Source organism: Pan troglodytes, chromosome X (genome assembly GCF_028858775.2).
Source record: "Pan troglodytes isolate AG18354 chromosome X, NHGRI_mPanTro3-v2.0_pri, whole genome shotgun sequence".
Classification (NCBI taxonomy): domain Eukaryota; kingdom Metazoa; phylum Chordata; class Mammalia; order Primates; family Hominidae; genus Pan; species Pan troglodytes.
In genome coordinates this window covers 53179970-53197111 of record NC_072421.2, presented here as the reverse complement: position 1 = coordinate 53197111, position 17142 = coordinate 53179970, and the positions used below count along the sequence as shown (strand labels likewise).

General features: G+C 44.8%; 1 pseudogene; it reads left to right on the top strand.

The window, feature by feature from the left end:
• The first annotated feature begins 3835 nt into the window (after positions 1 to 3835).
• On the top strand, positions 3836 to 4886 carry LOC100611331 (actin, cytoplasmic 2-like; annotated as a pseudogene).
• Positions 4887 to 17142: the final 12256 nt, after the last annotated feature.

Genomic DNA, 17142 nt, shown 5'->3' with positions numbered 1-17142 from the left:
GCTTTACTTCCAACTATGTGGTCAATTTTGGAATAGGTGTGGTGTGGTGCTGAAAAGAATGTATATTGTGTTGATTTGGGGTGGAGAGTTCTGTAGATGTCTATTAGGTCCGCTTGGTGCAGAGCTGAGTTCAATTCGTGGATATCCTTGTTAACTTTCTGTCTCGGTGATCTGTCTAATGTTGACAGTGGGGTGTTAAAGTCTCCCATTATTATTGTGTGGGAGTCTAAGTCTCTTTGTAGGTCTCTAAGGACTTGCTTTATGAATCTAGGTGCTCTTGTATTGGGTGCATATATATTTAGGATAGTTAGCTCTTCTTGTTGAATTGATCCCTTCACCATTATGTAATGGCCTTCTTTGTCTCTTTTGATCTTTGTTCGTTTAAAGTCTGTTTTATATGAGACTAGGATTGCAACCCCTGCCTTTTTTTGTTTTCCATTTGCTTGGTAGGTCTTCCTCCATCCCTTTATTTTGAGCCTATGTGTGTCTCTGCAGGTGAGATGGGTTTCCTGAATACAGCACACTGATGGGTCTTGACTCTTTATCCAATTTGCCAGTCTGTGTCTTTTAATTGGAGCATTTAGCCCAGTTACATTTAAGGTTAGTATTGTTATGTGTGAATTTGATCCTGTCATTATGATGTTAGCTGGTTATTTTGCTGGTTGGTTGATGCAGGTTCTTCCTAGCCTCAATGGTCTTTACAATTTGGCATGTTTTTTCAGTGGCTGGTACTGGTTGTTCCTTTCCATGTTTAGTGCTTCCTTCAGGAGCTCTTTTAGGGCAGGCTTGGTGGTGACAAAATCTCTCAGCATTTGCTTGTCTGTAAAGGATTTTATTTCTCCTTCACTTCTGAAGCTTAGTTTGGCTGAATATGAAATTCTGGGTTGAAAATTCTTTTAAGAATGTTGAATGTTGGCCCCCACTCTCTTCTGGCTTGTTGAGTTTCTGCCAAGAGATCAGCTGTTAGTCTGATGGGCTTCCCTTTGTGGGTAACCTGACCTTTCTCTCTGGCTGCCTTTAACATCTTTTCCTTCATTTCAACTTTGGTGAATCTGACAATTATGTGTCTTGGAGTTGCTCTTCTCGAGGAGTACCTTTGTGGTATTTTCTGTATTTCCTGAATTTGAATGTTGGCCTGCCTTGCTAGATTGGGGAAGTTCTCCTGGATAATATCCTGCAGAGTGTTTTCCAACTTGGTTCCATTCTCCCTGTCACTTTCAGGTACACCAATCAGACGTAGATTTGGTCTTTTCACATAGTCCCATATTTCTTGGAGGCTTTGTTTCTTTTTATTCTTTTTTCTCTAAACTTCTCTTCTCGCTTCATTTCATTCATTTGATCTTCCATCACTGATACCCTTTCTTCCAGTTGATCGAATCGGCTACTGAGGCTTGTGCATTTGTCAGATAGTTCTTGTGCTGTGGTTTTCAGCTCCATCAGGTCCTTTAAGGACTTCTCTGCATTGGTTATTCTAGTTAGCGATTTGTCTAATCTTTTTTCAAGGTTTTTAACTTCTTTGCCATAGGTTCGAACTTCCTCCTTTAGCTTGGAGTAGTTTGATTGTCTGAAGCCTTCTTCTCTCAACTCGTCAAAGTCATTCTCCATCCAGCTTTGTTCCATTGCTGGTGAGGAGCTGTGTTCCTTTGGAGGAGGATAGGCACTCTGATTTTTAGAATTTCCGGTTTTTCTGCTCTGTTTTTTCCCCATCTTTGTGGTTTTATCTACCTTTGGTCTTTGATGATGGTGACGTACAGATGGGGTTTTGGTGTGGATGTCCTTTCTGTTTGTTAGTTTTCCTTCTAACAGTCAGGACCCTCAGCTGTAGGAATGTTGGAGTTTGCTGGAGGTCCACTCCAGACCCTGTTTGCCTGGGTATCAGCAGCGGAGGCTGCAGAACAGCAGATATTGGTGAACAGCAAATGTTGCTGCCTGATCATTCCTCTGGAAGTTTTGTCTCAGAGAAGTACCTGGCTGTGTGAAGTGTCTGTCTGCCCCTACTGGGGGGTGCCTCCCAGTTAGGCTACTCGGGGGTCAGGGACCCACTTGAGGAGGCAGTCTGTCCATTCTCAGATCTCCAGCTGCGTGCTGGGAGAACCACTACTCTCTTCAAAGCTGTCAGACAGGGACATTTAAGTCTGCAGAGGATTCTGCTGCCTTTTGTTTGGCAATGCCCTGCCCCCAGAGGTGGAGTCTACAGAGACAGGCAGGCCTCCTTGAGCTGCAGTGGGCTCCACCCAGTTCAAGCTTCCGGGCCGCTTTACCTACTCAAGCCTCAGCAATGGCGGGTGCCCCTCCCCCAGCCTCGCTGCCACCTTGCAGTTTGAGCTCAGACTGCTGTGCTAGCAATGAGCGAGAATCTGTGGGCGTAGGACCCTGCAAGCCAGGGGCGGGATATAATCTCCTGCTGTGCTATTTGCTAAGACTGTTGGAAAAGCGCAGTATTAGGGTGGGAGTGACCCGATTTTCCAGATGCCATCTGTCACCCCTTTCTTTGACTAGGAAAGGGAATTCCCTGACCCCTTGTGCTTCCCGGGTGAGGCAATGCCTCGCCCTGCTTTGGCTCACGCTCAGTGCACTGTACCCACTGTCCTGCACCCACTGTCAGACACTCCCCAGTGAGATGAACCTGGTACCTCAGTTGGAAGTTCAGAAATCACCCGTCTTCTGCATCATTCATGCTGGGAGCTGCAGACTGGAGCTGTTCCTATTCGGCCATCTTGGCTCCACCCCAAATTCACCTATAGATCTATAGAATTTATAGATCTTGAAATCTATAAATTCACCTTACTGTACAATATGGATTAAAAGTACTTGAGACACAGAAAGACTAAGGCAGCTGCCTGGAGACTTGGATCCACTAAGTGGCTGAACTGAGATTTACATGGGAAAGATGAAAATTACATGAAATAAATTGTGTAAGGGACACTGGCTGATAATATGCAAAATGGTCTACTTATTTCAGAATAAGAACAGTATTCTTTAAAAAACACCCAGGTGTAGTAAATATTCTCTGGTGGTTAATAAAAAGTCTAAAAATTCACAAAGTGTTTCCTACACTCATGTATGGACTTTTTTTTTTCTTTTCTTTACAGTGGTGCAATCTAAGCTGACTGCGACCTCCGCCTTTCAGGTTCAAGCCACTCTCCTGCCTCAGCCTCCCAAGTAGCTGGGATTATAGGCATGTACCACCATGCCCGGCTAATTTTTGTATTTTTAGGAGAGACGGGGTTTCACCATGTTGGCCAGGTTGGTCTCAAACTCCTGACCTCTGGTGATCCACTTGCCTCAGCCTCCCAAAGTGCTGGGATTACAAGCGTGAGCCACCATGCCCAGCCTAGACAGATTTTTTGTTTTTGAGACAGGGTCTGGTTCTACTGCCAGGCTGGAGTGCAGTGGCACAATCTCGGCTCACTGCAATCTCTGCCTCCTAAGCTCAGGCAATTCTCATGCCTCAGCCTCCTGGGTAGCTGGGACTACAGGCACGCACCACCATGCTTGGCTGATTTTTGAATTTTTAGTAGAAATGGGGTTTCGCCATGTTTCCCAGGTTGGTCTCGAACTCCTGGCCTCAACTAATCCACCCTCCTCGGCCTCACAAAGTGCTGAGATTACAGGCGTAGCCACCCAGCCAAGGAATCAATTTAATTAAGTAATTCTATTGTTATATGTTTTCCTATTTTTTTCTAAAAGAAAATAATTCAGAATAAATTTCCATCAAAAATCAGTATTTGGCTAATTGTTAACTTCAAAATCCAGTAATACAGTCACTTGCTGCCACCAGCCCCCACACCGTGTCTTCCCATGGCTCCACCGCCCTGCTCCTCCACAGGTTGCAATGGAAATAGAGATCGCCGCGCTCATCATTGACAATGGCTCTGGCATGTGCAAAGCTGGCTTTGCTGGGGATGGATGGCCCCTGAGCTGTGTTCCCCTCCATCATCAGGTGACCCCGGCACCAGGGTGTGATGGTGGGCATGGGCCAGAAGGACTCCTACATGGGCCATGAGGCCCAGAGCAAGCACGACATCCTGACCCTGAAGTACCCTATCGAGCATGGCATCATCACCATCTGGGATGACATGGAGAAGATCTGGCACCACACCTTCTACAACGAGCTGTGCATGACCCCAGAGAAGCACCCGGTGCTGTTGGCCGAGGCCCCTCGAACCCCAAGGCCAACAGAGAAAAGATGACTCAGATCATGTTTGAGACCTTCAACACCCCAGCCATGTATGTGGCCATCCAGGCCGTGTTGTCCCTCTAAGCCTCTGGGCGCATCACTGGCACTGTCATGGACTCTGGAGACAGGGCCACCCACATGGTACCCATCTACGAGGGCCACGCCCTCCCACCACGCCATCCTGCGTCTGGACCTGGCTGGCCAGGACCTGACCAACTACCTCATGAAGATCCTCACCGAGCTTCACCATCACGGCCAAGCAGGAGATTGTGCGCGACATCAACGAGAAGTTGTGCTACATCGCCCTGGACTTCGAGCAGGAGATGGCCACTGCCACATCCTCCTCCTCCCTGGAGAAGAGCTATGAGCTGCCTGATGGCCAGGTCAGGTCATCACCATCGGCAACAAGTGGTTCTGGTGTCTGCAGGTGCTGTTCCAGCCTTCCTTCTTGGGCATGGAATCCTGCGGCATCCACAAGACCACCTTCAACTCCATCATGAAGTGTGACGTGGACATCCGCAAAGACCTGTACGCCAACACAGTGCTGTCCAGCAGCACCACCATGTGCCCTGGCATCACCACGCTGGCATCCAGCACCATGAAGATCAAGTTCATCATGCCCCCAGAGCACAAGTACTCGGTGTGGATTGGTGGTTCCATCCAGGCCTCACTGTCCACCTTCCAGCAGATGTGGATTAGCAATTAGGTATGTGGCCCCTCCATCATCCACTGCAAATGCCTCTAAATGGACTGCAAGCATGTGGATTAGCCATCAGGTATGTATGATGAGTCTGGCCCCTCCATTGTCTACCGCAAATGCCTCTAAATGGACTGCGAGCAGATGTGCAGCATTTGTTGCATGGGTTAATTCAGCAGTATAAATTTGCCCCTGGCAAATGCATACACCTCATGCTAGCCTCACAAAACCGGAATAAGCCTTCAAAAAGAAATTTGTGGCCAGGCGTGGTGGCTGACGCCTATAATCCCAGCACTTTGGGAGGCCGAGACGGGTGGATCACAAGGTCAGGAGTTTGAGACCGGCCTGGCCAACATGCTGAAACCCCGTCTCTACTAAAAATACAAAAATTAGCCAGGCATGGTGGCATTCGCCTATAATCCCAGCTACTGGGGAGGCTGAGGCAGGAGAATCACTTGAACCTGGGAGGCAGAGGTTGTGGTGAGCCGAGATTGCACCACTGCACTCCAGCCTGGGCAACAGGGCGAGACTCCGTCTCAAAAAAAAAAAAAAAAAAAAAAAAAAAAAAACACAGAAAGTTGTCCTTGAAGCTTGTATCTGATATCAGCACTGGATTGTAGACTTGTTGCTGATTTTGACTTTCTATTCAAGCTATATTCAAGTTAACTGTTCCCCTTGGTATCTGTTTAATACCCTGTACATGTCTCTGATTTCAACCTTTAGTACATGTGGCTTGGCCACTTTGTGGCTGAGGTAAGAACGTGCTTGTGGAAGACAAGTCTGTGGCTTGGTGAGTATGCATGGCCAGCAGTCTCCAATATGTGCAGGGTATTAATGTGTCATCAGGGCTGAGTGTTCTGGGATTTCTCTAGAGGCTGGCAAGGGCTCCTGAATCAGTTGTTTCTGTCCTGCCGGTCTGTCAGAGTTGGAAAGTCCAAGCCATAGGACCCAGTTTCCTTTCTTAGCTGATGTTTTCCTGCCAGAACACCGTGGGCTGTTACTTGCCTTGAGTTGGAAGCGGTTTGGATTTACACCTGTAAATATATTCATCCTTTTAATTTATGTAAGGTTTTTTTGTACATAATTCTAAATTCTTTAAAGAGATGACAACAAATTTTGGTTTTCTACCGTCATGTGAGAACATTAGGCCCCAGCAACACGTCATTGTGTAAGGAAAAATAAAAGTGCTGCCGTTAAAAAAAAAAATCCAATAATAGAGAGTGGGAGAAGGAGCAACTGGAGAGGGAGAGTGAGAGCAAGAATGAATGAGGGACAGAGAGAAAGAAAAAAGGAAAGAGGAAGGGAGGGAGGGAAGGTAAAACAATGGGGGAATAACAACTAAGAAAATGAAATCAGTTATGTTCCTTTAAAGCAGCACCTAATAATAGATGCTGATTCTGATAATAAAAGATATAGCTTCCATGTTACCAGAAAAAATTGTGAAAAGAGCAGATTGAATCTAATAAAGTATTTAAATACTACACATATGCACACCAACAAAGTATCATGATGAGCAGGAGCAAGGCAAAAATCAGGTTAAGTCGAATGATTCCCACAGAAGGTCAGAGAAGTGCTGTATACTGCAGCCCCCACACAGCCCCTCTCTGGTAGTAGGAGCCATGCACTAGATCTTGCACTGGACCAAGACGTTCAAAGAGGGAACTGTGTGAAACACCACACTGTTCAAATATAATTTCAAAATAATTTTATTTTACTTATTTTGAGATGGAGTTTCGCTTTTGTTGCCCAGGCTAGAGTGCAATGGCACGATCTCGGCTCACTGCAACCTCTGGCTCCTGGGTTCGAGTGATTCTCCTGCCTCAGCTTCCTGAGTAGCTAGGATTATAGGCATGCACTACCACATCTGGCTAATTTCGTATTTTTAGTAGAGACGGGGCTTCATCATGTTGGTCAGGCTGGTCTCGAACTCCTAACCTCAAGTGATCCACCTGCCTCAGCCTCCCAAAGTACTGGGATTACAGGCGTGAGCCACCAAGCCTGACCTTCAAAATAATTTTAAACTAGAAAAACACAGTTACAAATGTTAGAGATACTTTAAAAACATTTATCATTATTTAAAAAATTATAACTATTGATAACTCTCACCCCTGGAACTGAAATGCAGCACTGTCGGGTACCTGGGCACACAGACTAGGAATCTCTACTTTAATGAGAGAAGGCTTGCACTTTTTTTGCCCTTGGAAACTTCTAATTTGGAGGGACATACATTTTGTTTTTGGCCTTTTTGTGCTTAATGTGTGATGAACACCCTTGCATATGGCCCCTTATATATCTGTGTACTTCCCTGGGATTTATTGTACCCAGGAACAGAATTGTTGGGTCATACAGTAAATGCATATACTTTTTTTTTTTTTTTTTTTTTTTTTTGAGACAGAGTCTCACTCCGTTACCCAGGCTGGAGGGTAGTAGTGCGATCTTGGCTCACTGCAACCTCTGCCTCCTGGGTTCAAGCGATTCTCCTGCCTCAGCCTCCTGAGTAGCTGGGATTACAGAAGTGCACCACCACATCCAGCTAAGTTTTTGCATTTTTGGTAGGGACGGGGTTTCGCCATGATGGCCAGGCTGGTCTGGAACTCCTGAGTGACCTCAGGTGCTCCACTTGCCTCGGCCTTCCAAAGTGCTGGGATTGCAGGCGTGAGCCACCGCACCTGGCCCAGTAAATGCATATCTAATTTGACAAGGTACTTCCAGACAGCTCTTCGGAACAGCTGCCCTAGTCCACACTCCCATCAGCCATGCAGGAGGGTTTGTAGGTCCTTACACCCCCACCGCCACTTGGCATTATCCTGCTTCTTAAATTTGTTGGGCTGATAAACTGGTATCTCACTGTTATTTTAATTCCTCATACTTGCAATGATCTTGAACACCTCATCATATACTGCTGGCTTTTCAAATTTCTTCCTCTGCAAATTGCCTATTGTATGCTTTGGCTAATTTTCTATTGGCGTTGCTGTCTTCTTTTTCTTTCTTCCTTCTTCTTTTGTCCTTCCCCTTCCTCCTCCCCCTTCCTCCTGCCTCCTCCTCCTTCTTCTTTTGTTTTGTTTTTAAAAACAGGGTCTTGCTTGTCACCCAGGCTGGAGTGCAGTGGCATGACCACAGCTCACTGTAACCTCAAACTCCTGGGCTCATGTGATCCTCCCACCTTAGCCTCCCAAGTAGCTAGGATGACTGGCATGTGCCACCACAACCAGGTAATTTAAAAAAAAATTTTTTTTTCTAGAGACAGGGTCATGTTGTATTGTCTGGCTGGTCTCAAACTCCTGGCCTCAAGCAATCCTCCTGCTTCAGCCTCCCAAAGTACTGGGATTACAGGTATAAATCACTACACCCAACCTCTCTTCTTGATGATTCACAGGAAATCTTTTTATATTCTAGGTATCAAATCCCTTGTTGGTTTATGCATTGCAAATATCCTCTCCCAATCTGCACATTATCTCTTACTTTTGTCCATAGTGTCTTTCATTGAGCACAAATCCTTAATTTTGCTATAATCCAATCATCTCTTCAGCATATGGATTATAGTCTTGAAGTTTTGTCCAAGCCCCTAGGTCACAGACATCTCCCTACAATTTCTATTAACATTACAGTTTTATTTTCACATTTAGGTCCTCAATCTACCTAGAATTCCTTTTTTTTTTTTTTGAGATGGAGTCTCGCTCTGTCACCCAGGCTGGAGAGCAGTGGCACGATCTTGGCTCACTGCAACCTCTGCCTTCCGAGTTCAAGCGATTCTTCTGCCTCAGCCTCCTGAGTAGCTGGGACTACAGGCACACGCCACCACACCCGGCTAATTTTTTGTACTTTTAGTAGACATGGTGTTTCACCATGTCTGGTTGACCAGGCCAGTCTTGAACTCCTGACCTCAAGTGATCCGCCCACCACGACCTCCCAAAGCGCTGAGATTACAGGCGTTAAGACACTGTGCCTGGCCCCTAGAATCCATTTTTGTACATGTCATGAGGAAGGGATCCAGTTTTATTGTTTCTCTGTCATGAGCCAGTTTTCTCAACACCTTTAACTAAGCAACTGTCCTTTCTCCCTTGATTTGTTATACAATAGGTTTTTATATACAGGTGTCTGTATCTATGCTGTTGTATTGGTCTACTTCTCTGTTTCTGTGCCAATGACACATTGTTTATATTTCTTTTTTTTTTTTTAAGACAGAATTTCACTCTTGTTGCCCAAGCTGGAGTGCAATGGCGCAATCTTAGCTCACCGCAACCTCCACCTCCTGGGTTCAAGCGATTCTCCTGCCTCAGCCTCCCGAGGAGCTGGGATTACAGGCATGCGCCACCACACCCAGCTAATTTTGTACTTTTAATACAGGCATGTGCCACCACGCCCAGCTAATTCTGTATTTTTAGTAGAGATGGGGTTTCTCCATGTTGGTCAGGCTGGTGTTGAACTCTCGACCTCAGGTGATCCACCCGCCTCAGCCTCCCAAAGTGCTGGGATTACAGGCGTGAGCCACAGCGCCCAGCCTATATTTCTAAATTCAAAGAAACAAAGGCCGGGGGTGGTGACTCGCGCCTGTTGGGAGGCTGAGGCGGGCGGATCACCTGAGGTCGGGAGTTCAAGACCAGCCTGACCAACATGGAGAACCCTTGTCTCTACTAAAAATACAAAATTAGCTGGGCGTCGTGGCGCATGCCTGTAATCCCAGCTACTCGGGAGGCTGAGGCAGGAGAATCACTTGAACCTGGGAGGCGGAGGTTGTGGTTAGCCGAGATCACGCTGTTGAACTAAAGCCTGGGCAACAAGAGCGAAACTCCATCTCAAAAAAATAAATAAATAAAAATAAATTCAAAGAAACAAGAAAGAAATAAGGCAGAAATAAATAGAGAACAAAAGATAACAGTGAAAATTAAGCAAACCAAAGCAGATTCTTTGAAAAGACCAATAAAAGAGACAGACTTCTGACCAGTGATCAAGAAAAAAACAAAAAGAAAATTAAAAAACCAAGATATAGGCCAGGCACGGTGGCGAAACTCTGTCAAAACAAAAAAACAAAAAACAAAACAAAACAAAAAACAAGATATAGAATGATAAGGGGGGCAATAACTAGGGAAAAACAGATTTTTTTTTTTCTTTGAGATGGAGTTTCGCTCTTGTTGCCCAGGCTGGAGTGCAATGGCACGATCTCAGCTCACCGCAACCTCTGCCTCCAGGGTTCAAGTGATTCTCCTGCCTCAGCCTCCCAAGTAGCTGGGATTACAGGCATGTGCCACACCATGTCTGGCTAATTTTGTATTTTTTTTTTTAGTAGAGACGGGCTTTCTCCATGTTGGTTAGGCTGGTCTCGAACTCCCAGCCTCGGGTGATCTGCTCGCCTCAGCCTCCCAAAGTGCCGGGATTACACGCGTGAGCCACTGATCAGCCTCCCAAAGTGCTGGGATTACAGGCGTGAGCCACTGAGCCTGACCAGAAAAATAGATTTTTTAACAGTGAAGAATTATGAATGACATGCCAATGAATTAAAAAACCTAGATGAAAATAAATGATACATTCTTAGAAAAATACACCATGCTAAAAATGGCACAAATAGAAAGGCCTTGAATAGTCCAGTAAGTATTAAAGAAGTAAAAATGGTAGTCAAAGAACTGTTCTCTCTCAAAACCCCAGTGGGTTTTGTAGGTGAGCTGCAGCAAACCTTCAAGGTATAGTTAATTCCAATCATATGCACAATAACAAAAGTAAAACCTATTTATTCCACTTTTTGAGGTTAGTATAATCTAAATTATAAAACTGGATGGGAGAACCCAAGAAAAGAAAATCCTAGGGCCACTTAGAATGTTATGGTTCAACATCAACAGTATACTAATGTGGCCAGGTGCAGTGGCTCATGTTTATAATCCCAACAATTTGGAAAGCTGAAGCAGGAGGATTGCTGGAGCCTAGGAGTTTGAGACCAGCCTGGGCAACATAGTGAGATGTCTCTACTAAAAATACAAAATTAGCCGGGTGTGGTGGCACATGCCTGTAATCCTAGCTACTCGGGAGGCTGAGGCAGGAGAATTGTTTGAACCCAGGAGAGGGAGGTTGCGGTAAGCCGAGATTGTGCCATTGCACTCCAGCCTGGGCAACAAGAGCAAAACTCCATCTCAAAGACAAACAAACAAACAAAATTTATATATATATATATATATATATGCATGCCGGGCGTGGTAGATCTTGCCTGTAATCCCAGCTACTCGGGAGGCTGAGCCTCAAGCCCAGGAGTCTGAGGCTGCAGTGAGCCATGATCACGCCACTGCACTCCAGCCTGAGTGACAGAGTGAGACCCTGCCTAAAAATGAAAAAAAAAAAAGCTGGGAACGGTGGTTCACGCCTGTAATTCCAGCACTTTGGGAGGCAGAGGCAGGCAGGTCACCTGAGGTGAGGAGTTCAAGACCAGCCTGGCCAACATGGTGAAACCCCATCTCTAGTAAAAATACAAAATCAGCCAGGCGTGGTAGTTTACACCTGTAGTCCTAGCTACTCGGGAGGCTGAGGCAGGAGAACCGCTTGAACCCAGGAGGTGGAGGTTGCAGTGAGCTGAGATTGCATCATTGCACTCCAGCCTGGGCGACAAGAGCAAAGACTCCGTCTCAAACAAACAAACAAACAAACAAAAAGAAACAAACTCTCTGTTGCTGATGGTGGGTGAAAACAGAGTTTTAGGGAATTGGGATGTCCTGAGACAGAGAAATAGTGTTGGTTAGGTCAACCCCAAAGAAGCCTGAACTGGATTCACAGAGAGGATGATGGTGGATTCAGAAGTCTGGGATGAACAGGGGTGACATATGTTCGCTAATGTGGTGTGGGTCCTGATCATGATGACAGACCCATCTGCTCTCAGACATAAATTTTGCTGACTTTCTTACCAGGAGGATAGGGCTGTTGTATAGACTGTGGTTGGCATTAAGACACCCAGTTTGAGGAGGACATTGATGATAGGCTCATTTCCCTCTTCTGCCAGTATGGAAAGTGGACACTAGGGCTAGAAGATGGCAACAGGTGCTGTGTGATTTTGATTTTAACGGGAGCATCCTAAGCAGCTGCCCTCCCTTGTTAAAGTCAGCTGTCCACAAGTTGGCTGGGACTTCTGCAAGGGCTCAACTCATAAAGACAGTTATTGTGGGTCAGACCCAGGTGATACAAATGGCATGGGGAGGTCTGGTTATACTCCAACTGGCCTGCAGCGCATTACTATGTTTAGTTTGCAAGGAACATGTCTACCTGATATGTCAGTAGACGTACAAGGTTAGGCAGGAAGGCACATACCTCAATGAAGCATCCTATGGTAACAGAAAGCCATTTCATACAATAAGAGCTAACTAACATGATCTCAACTAAAACTGCAGCCCACAGCAGATCTGGCAAGGCAACCTGAGTGCAGAGACAAGGCAGAATTCGTGACCTCAGTGTTGAGGGGAAATGTCCATTTGTCCATCAGTGGAGATAGGGACACTAGGACTGGGGGACAAAAGGAGGGAGAGTGTGGCTAGGGGTGATCCAAGCAGACTCAATATAACCCCCATGATTCTTTTCTAGTCTAAGGATGGCTGAGGTTAAATCAAGCACACATTTTTCCAACAGCCAGGTTTTTGTTTGTGTTGCAGCTACAGAGGCAATTTCCAAGACATGGTTCAACATGGGACTGTACTTCCAAGGTATGAAGGTTTGGTCTTTTGCTCTTGTAGGGACATGAGTTCAGCCCCCTGCTTTCTCCACTAGCTTTTGAGTTTTACTGTGAAATGGGCTAATGAACCGAGGGACGCATCTGAATCCTTTAGGAATGCTGGGAAGCAATCCCGACAAAACTTTGGAGAAATGACCAACTTTTGAAGGAGCTTTCAAAATCCTTCACCTCAGAAAACTCTCTGTTGCAATGATTTACTTGATTATAATAATCTTTTGAGTACTCAGGTGATTTAAGTTTGTACCTGTTGGTTTGGATCAATCAGATTTATTAGGGACCGGTTTCTTGATCACGCTCAGTATTTATTTTTCCTTTGAATCTCAGGTGCAGGTGGAGGAAGCTATACTCCACTGCTCATGTTACATTATTATCTTTGATCAGTAAAATGCTTATCTTTTTACTTATTCATTTATTGACTCCACTTTACCTTCATTCCTCACTCCCGTTTCCAACACCCACCCCCTCATAGGCAGATATTCCAATGTGATTATTGTCATTCTCTTTTATTCTATGTGTTCTGATAAATGCAAATGTTATCGGGTTTGAAATCTCTTTGTGTTCCTTTCAAACTTTTAAATGTATTCAACATAGAGAAAAGTTTTGAAAACTTCCATGTACAGTTGAAAGACATGTAAGAAAACACCCATCTACCCACCAGCTGGCTTAAGAACTAGAACATTATAGAGTTTGAGAAGCCAACTGTGGATCCCTCATCTCCTTCCCCTGCCCAGAAGAAACCACTACCTTGACCTTTATGTTCTCATTTCCTCGATTTTTGCGGAAAAAAAATTTTTTTTTTGGAGACAGAGTTTCACTTTTGTTGCCCAGGCTGGAGTGCAGTGGCACGATCTCAGCTCATTGCAACCCCCACCTCCTGGGTTCAAGTGATTCTCCTGCCTCAGCCTCCCGAGCAGCTGACATTACAGGCACATGCCACCACGTCCGGCTAATTTTTGTATTTTTAGTAGATACGGGATTTCTCCATGTTGGCCAGGCTGGTCTCGAACTCCTGACCTCAGGTGATCCACTCACCTCAGCCTCCCAAAGTGCTGGGATTATAGGCGTGAGTCACTGTGCCTGGCCTGCTTTTGAGAAAATTTCACCTCCCATGTATGTATCACTGAACAAGGTATTGTTTTGTTTTGCTGGTTATGGAAGCTAAGCTGGTTATGGAAGGAGCAGTATTGCTACAATTAGGTGAAGAGTTCCAGGAGAGGATAAGCTGGAGAGAATCTCTCAGTCATAGTGAGTCTGGCTTCAGTTTCCCTAAGAGTTTACAAGAGCTGCTTCTGGGGAAGTCAGAGGGTACGGTTATAAGTGAGGCCAGGAAAATACACCCATGTCTCAGCATAGTCAGGGCACTGGCAGGGCTGTTATGTGGACCAGAAATTAGTTACCATATGGTCTGGTTACCATATGGTTTGACAGGGAATGGGCCGCTCTAACTCTTCACTTCCAAACTCTGTGACCAGCCCCCACTCTCAATAGTAGATCACAGCAGGCAACTTCTGTGGGGTGAAATGCATGTCCACACCTGCTCCAGGCAGCTGCAGTGCTGGTGAGAGGGTGTGCAGGAGCCGCACCAGCACATACTCAAAACCAGCCAAGTACAGACCGTCTGTGCCAGGCTCACCTGGGCATTCTGGCCTCAGGTTAGCAGAGTGTAGGTGTGGCTGTTTCCTCCTCAGTGAAGAGCAGACTCTAAAGGATGATGCCATGGTGAGTGGGTGACTAGGCCAAGGGAACAGACACTTTCTGCTTGTTTTTTCTCCTCCCCCTTTCTTTCTTTTTTTTTGACAAGGTCTCACTCTGTCACGCAGGCTGGAGTGCAGCGGTACAATCTCGGTTCACTGCAGTCTCAGACTCCTGGGCTCAAGCAATCCTCCCACCTCAGCCTCTCTGGTAGCTGGGGCCACAGGCACACACCACCACATTTGGCTAATTTTGTATTTCTTGTAGAGATGAGGACTCACTATGTTGCTCGGGCTGGAACTGAACTCCTAGGCTCAAGCAATCTTCCCGCCTCGGCCTCTCGAAGTGCTGGGATTACAGGTGTGAGCCACCGTGACTGGCAATTCCACCGCTTTCTTGTTTTATGTATTCCCTGTCATCCATGCTCCCATTCCTCCCGACTCCCCGACACAGGCATTTTTCAAATGTGTTTAACTTACATCCTTTTGTGTGCATTTCTGTAAGGTGTGTATTTGGTGTATATGTGCATATATTTGTAACTTGTGAGTAGTATTGTTATACAGTTCATTCTTTTTCACTCAGTGCTACGTGTTGAAGATCATCGTGTTGCCCTGTGTACATCTAACTCACTGGTCTAAAGGTTAAGAGTTCCTCTGTGGAGTGCACCCATCACTATTTCCCTGTGTATGCCCCTGGTGATGGACACCCAGCATGCCTTCAACTTCCCACTGTTGCAAACCACACCATAATGCACATTCTTCTACATGACCCTGTATGGACCTGTATGAGAATTTCTTTGGAAGGCCCATGGGGATAGTGCCACATTCATCTCTGGGATGGCGGCCAAAGTCCCCAATCCCAATGCAAGAGGGTCCCTATGCCCCCATATCCCCACTAAAGGACTTGGCATGATCCAGCTTTTTAAAATTTTGTCTGTTTGTGAAACCTAAAGTAAAATCTCACTGTAGTTTTATTTTAGACTTTTCTGTTAATACATCTGAACATCTTTTATTGGGCCTGTTAGCTTTTTGGGTTTTCCACTTCAGGAAATTGCTTGTTCATATTCTTTGTAGACCTGTTTGCAACTGGAGGCCCTGTCACTGTTTTTCCTCTCTATATGTGCTCCACTGATAGTCCTAATCCTGTGGGAAAGCTGAACCCTACCCAGGGTTTCTACACACTGTACCAGGCTCTGTAGTGCCTTTCCATATGAATTTTAGGATCAGTTTGTAAATTTCGGCAAAAAGCCTGCTGAGATTTTTATAGGAATTACATTTAATCTATGGATCAATTTGGGGAGAATTGACATCATAACAATACTAAGTTTTCCAACCCATGAATGTTTTTCATTGATTTGGCTCCTCTTTTCTCTCAGCAATACAAGTGTATAGGTCTTCCACATCTTTTGTCAGATTTATTCCTACGTCACATTTTTAGATGTTATTGTAAATGGTATTTTAAAACTTTCTGTATCCAATTGTTCATTGCTAGTATATAGATATACAACTAATTTTTGTATATTGATCTTATAACCTGCAACTTGTTAGACTCACTTATTAGTTCTAGTAGGGTTTTATTTTTGGAGGACTCAGTTGGATTTTCTATATAGATGATCACATTTTCTGTAAATACAGTTTTACTTCTTCCTTTCCAATTTGGATGCCTTTTGCTTCTTTTTCTTGCCTGACTGCACTGCCTAGAACCTTCAGTATAATGCTGAATAGAAGTGGTGAGAGTGGACATCTCTGTTTTATTTCTGATCTTGTGGGGGAAAGCACTCAGTTTTCACCACTAAATATAATGTTAGCTGTGGGTTATTTTGCAGATGCCCTATATCAGGTTGAAGAAGTTCCCTTCTACTTCTAGTTTGCCAAGAGGTTTTTGTTTTTTAAACTCAGGAATGGATGTTAGATGTTGTCAAATGCTTTTTCTGCATTTATTGCAATAATCATATGGGTTTTCCTTTTTGGTTTGTTAATATGTTGAACTGCATGATTGATTTTCTAATGCCAAGCCAATCCTGCATTCCTGGGATAAAATCCATTTTGTTATGATTCATTATCCTTTTAATACATTATTGGATTTGATTTGATAAAGTTTTGTTTATAATTTTTGTATCTCTTGAACTTTCCATTTTAATACTAATGGCTCCTCAAATTGGCCTCCCCACCACGCGCCTGTTTTCCACATGACCCACTCTGCCTGTTCATATCCTCTAGACTGTGTCTGGGATGGTTACTGAGGTGGTTACTGAGGCTGGGACTTTCCCCAAACTTACGGAGGGTCAAAGAAAATTTAGAACAAAGACTTGAAAGCATTTTTTTTGTGTGGTCAATCCTACCTCTGAGTATGTGAATCAACTCCTGGCAGCAGTCTTGCCCCTTAATAAAGGTGTGTCCCCAACCTGAAGAGCCATCTTCAAAGCCTCTCAGTACCTGACAGGTTAGTTCCTAAGAGAAAAAGCATTATTAACTGCTTAAGAAATCCCCTGACCCTAGATTATCCCTCTGTCACTGTTCCCCCATATGGTACTGCTCTGCTCCAAAAAGGAAATATCCAATACTTCCCACTGAAGAATTCTATCCCATTCTGACTGCCTACTTGATATCCCACACTCTAAGATGCCCAAATAACACCTTCAAATTCCTGACCCTGTGTTTTCTGTGGATGGCTTTTATATCCAAGATATTAGGGGAACACACAGGGCAGGATATACTCCTTTCCCCACTGCAGCATAGAAGCTCTTCTTCCTTCAATCCCCTCGTCGCAAAAGTAATAATGGTAGTAACAGCAAACACATATACAGTGCTTACTACATGCCATGTATTATTCTAAATACTTTATGTAGATTAACTCATTTAATACCCTCAA